A 4,778-nucleotide genomic window follows, 5' to 3' on the forward strand; every position below is an offset into this window, starting at 1 on the left:
ACAGTGAGAGGCCCACGTACCACAAAAAAAAAAAAAAAAAAAAAAAACCAAGTAATTAAATGTTTTAAATGGTCAACGGATCTGAAGAAATATTTCACGAAAAAGGATATACAAATAGCCAACAAACAAGCACATGAAAAGATGCTCAATATCATTAGTCATTAGGGAAATGCAAATCAAAACCACAACGAGATTCCAGTCCACACCTACTAGCATGACATAGTAAAAAAAACAGACAGTAAGTGTTGACGAGGATATGGAGAAACTGGAACCCTCATACGACTGCTGGTGGGGATGCAAAATGATGCAGCTTCTTTGGAAAACAGTCTAGCAGCTCCTCAAAAGATTAAACATAGACTTACCCCATGATCCATCAATTCCACTCAAGCTATATATCCCCCCAAATGAAACATGTGTTCACACAAAAACTTGTACAGAAATATTCATAGCAGCATTATTTATAATAGCCAAAAAGTAGGAACAACCCAAATATCCATAAATAAATGAATAAATAAAACAGGAAACTTCCACAGAATGGACTATTAGACAGTAAGAAAGAATGAAGTACCCAATACATATGCTACATCCTGGATGAACCATAAAAATGCTACATTAAGTGCAAGCCAGATGCAAAAGGTCACATACTGTATGATTCCATCTATATGGAATGACCAGAACAGGCAATTCCACAGAGATAGAAAGCAAATTAGTGATGGCCTTGGTCTGGCAGGTGGGAGGAAGGGGCGTGTCTGCCGATGAGTAAAGGTGTTTTTGGAGGTGAGAATGAAAATGTTCTAAAATGAACTGTGGTGATGGTTGTACAATTCTGTGACTATTTTAAAAACAATTGAATAGTACACTTTAAAGAGATGAATTGTGTGGTATGTGAACTATATCTCAATAAAGCTTATCGAAAAGGTTAGATGCAGTATAATACAACTTATATTCAAATTTTAAGACATGTGAAACATTACATATTGTACATACACATACTTGGAAACATGCAGGCAAGGGTGGCGTTCAAAAATATTGAAAAGCTTGTACTGACTCATCAGAGTCAATGCCAGCCTTTACACAGCAGTGAACACGTGGGAGAACATCCGTCCAGCAGGCGGGAAAGACAAACGCCAAAGTCCAGACAGCAGTCACCTCTGTGCAGGGAGAGAGGGGAGGGGACCACGCTGTCCTCAACTGTTTCTTTAAAAGCAAACTGTCAAGTAAACATCACAAGATGTCCAGATTTTAATCAAAGGTGGCTGGTGAGTACAGGAACCTTTATTGTAAGATTCCCTGTATTTTTCTGTTTGCTGCAAAGCTTTCATGGTTTAAAAAATTCTCCATTTCTAGGCCTGTCCCACTAAAAGCCATGACAAACGTCTGATCAGGGCTGTTTGTTGCTGGTTGTTAAACACTGGCCTGCATTCTGCTGAGTCCAGGCCAAAAAAAAGCCTGGTCATTTCCACAAAAGCGAGGACAGGAGGGACTTCGCGGGTCATGGTGAGGGAGAAAAGCCGTCGAGGAAGCCGTCGAGGCATGAAGGGCAAACCAAGGGCCCCTCTGCCCAGGTCTCCTGAAATCAGGTTTACACGACAAGAGCAGGAATTGCCACTGTGCACAAAGCAGACGGTTCGGCTCCCCTGAAACCAGTCTGGTCCAACAATCCTCAAGGAGCAGAGTCCACAGCTGCCAGAAACTTCCTGACCCGGAAGCAGAAGGTTTAAGAGCATTTCTGGTAACTCTTGGATTAAACCCCTGATTTCTGGGAGCAGGTTGCTAAAGTTTCTGGCACAGGCATGTAGTTAGAAAGACTTCGTCTGTTGTTTAAGAATCTAATCGCCATAGTCCAAAGCCAAGGATACCAGTAAAACAAAACAAAACAAAATCTAGTCTTTCTTGTCCTGTGCAACACATGGGTAGGACCGGGGTTTAAGGACTTTTACATTTTTTATGATTTAATACAAGGGCTGTGTTTGAGAGTCCCTTAACGGTTTAGACGCTAACGACTGGATGTGAAAAGCAAGCCCCTCCAGCACCTTCGCCAGGTTCTCCTCTCCCGCGGCAGCCTCTGTGCTTTCCTGGCACCAGAGGAGCTCAGGGACTCAGCAGTGGCGGGGAGGATGCGATGATGGGCGCTCAGGAATAAATGGCGCTGGGTGCGGGGCTCAGGTCGCTTTGAAGCTGTTTCTGTCTTCCCGGCGCTAAGAAGCCCCAGCGGTCGCCCGCATTACATAAACTGCTCGGCGAGCTCGTCCCTTCCCCCAGGTGACTCATGGCCGCGCGTCCTTCCAGCGGGGATAAAAATACAATGCATGACAGCATGGCAGCGTCTGCAATTCCCAAGGAAGAAGTGGCTTTAGACGTTTCCCTACCGAGCTTGGCGACGGAGCGCCGGAGAGCGTGTCCGAAGGCGGTGGGCCCTGGGACAGTCTGTGCCGCGATGCGGGGGCAGGAAGCGGCGGGTCCCTGCAGCGCGCTGGCCCGAGATAATGCCATTGTGTGGCCGCCGGCGGCCGCTCCCACCGCGAGAGCCGGGCCTGGCGTCGGGCGCCCTGGCCGCGGGCCAGCCGGGCCTGCCGGCCCGAGGCGGGGTGTGCGGCCCCTCCCGGCGCTCGCACACAGTGCCGGCCACACCTCACCTTCCCGAGGAAATCTGGCCAGAAAGCCAGACTTCGTGACTTCGCCTCCTTCTCCTTTACGAGCTGGCCCGCCCCCAGCCCTGCCCGGCTTTTGTTTTCCACTTGGGCGCAGCGCTGGTATTCGCTCCGCGCTCGGGTTGGGATGCAAGGTCCCAGGCTGTACAGGAGCCGATGACAGGGGGATGGGGAAGATATTTAAGGGCCCAGGCCGTACAGCAGCCGATGACAGGGAGGTGGGGAGATATTTAAGGGCCCAGGCCGTACAGGAGCCGATGACAGGGAGGTGGCGAAGATGCTGTGTCCGCCAGGCCTCCCTGCTTCGCTCAGAATCAGACCCTTCCACTTAGAGGGACCGTGGCTCTCCTCACTCCTCCACGAGCACTCACCAAGGACTATTTTAGCCGTATTTAGCAGCAATATTGTTTGATTTTAACTGGACATTGTTCTAAACACACAAAAGAGTTCAAGGATGTGGCCCGTTGCGTTTTGTTCTTCTGCCCCCCTCCCCCTCCCCATGATGTCAGGTTTCTCTGGGAAAATGGGATGAAAATGTTTGGGGACATTTCCACAATAAAACACTCTAAAATATTTTTTTAAGATTTCCTTTCTAGTCATGTCCAGATTATAACTCAAATCTGCAGAAGTCAGGAAATTCCAAATTTATGTTGACACTTTCCCCTTAAAAGGCTCACCAGATGATAAAGAGTGTAAAAATCCTGTTCCAATCCAAATGTTCCAAAAATGACACAGGTTGCCAGATTCTTCTAGCCAAAAGGTGCTTAAGGACAAGAAAGAATGGCCTTTTAAGAAGCAGATAGAATCTTTCAGGCAATAACTTTTCTAAATGATTTCTTAGTACAGACGGTGAAATAATCATTTCAGGAGGGTTGGCTTCTTGCTTTAATTTTTACGGATTGAGAGGAATTATATTTACGGGTGGAAGCAATTTAAAAAGTGGTGGAATTTACCCACGAGGTCGGCAATTCTCAAGGTGGGAATGAGTCCGTGGCATCATCCAGGGGCCCTTTCTGGACCACTCAGTCAGGTCAGTCTCAAAGGTTCTGGCGGCCCCAAGCAGAACCCTCATGGGCAGTGGCCCGGCTTCCCACCTGGTGGGACAGGTTCGGCTCCAACTCCAGCCCTGCCAGCAGCAAGCGGTGGATGAGAGCATATTATTTCCACGTCTAAGATCCAGTTTTCTCATCTACGAAATGGAGGATGATCATAGTATCTACCTCATGGGTTATATGAGATTAAATGAGATTAAGAATGCATGTTAGCATAAGAAAGCATGTCTAAAAATTCCTCCATAAACATTAGTGAAAATAGCAGTCAGCTAACAGTATTCGTGGTGTTAAGGAAGTATGAGCGCTGCCAGCATGAGTATGAGAAAAGTGCATTTGAACACGTTTAAGACGTGGAAGGAAGAACCTGACAAAAAGAAAACCTCAGGGATAAAAGGTTTTGTTTTTGTTTTTTTATTGATGCATCGTTGATATTGATGCATAGTTGACCTACTGCACTGAGGTACAATACTATAGAGGTTACAGGTGTACAGTATAGGGATTCACAATTTTTAAAGGTTATACTACATTTATAGTTATTATAAAATATTGGCTATATTCCCTGTGTTGTACAATATATCCTTGTAGCTTATTTTATACCTAATAGTTTGTAGCTCTTTCTCTCCTTCCCCTATCTTGCCCCTCCCCTCTTCCCTCTCCCCACTGGTAATCACTAGTTTGTTCTCTATATCTGTGAGTCTGCTTCTTTTGTGGTATATAAAAGAACTAGTCTGTTGTATATTTTAGATTCCACATATAAGTGATATCATACAGTATCTGCTTTCTCAGTCTGACTTATTTCACTTAGCATAATGCCCTCCAAGTCCATCCATGTTGCTGCAAATGGCAAAATTCCATTCTTTTTTATGGCTGAGTAGTATTCCATCGTATATATGGACATCTTCTTTATCCATTCACCTGTTGATGGACACTTAGGGTGCTTCCATATCTTAGCCTAGGGATAAAGTTTTACCAGGAAAATGGGATGTACTCTTTTTTTTTAAACATCTTTATTGGAGTATAATTGCTTTACAAGGGTGTGTTAGTTTCTGCTGTATAACAAGGTGAATCAGCTATA

Source organism: Physeter macrocephalus, chromosome 15 (assembly GCF_002837175.3).
Source record: "Physeter macrocephalus isolate SW-GA chromosome 15, ASM283717v5, whole genome shotgun sequence".
Lineage (NCBI taxonomy): Eukaryota > Metazoa > Chordata > Mammalia > Artiodactyla > Physeteridae > Physeter > Physeter macrocephalus.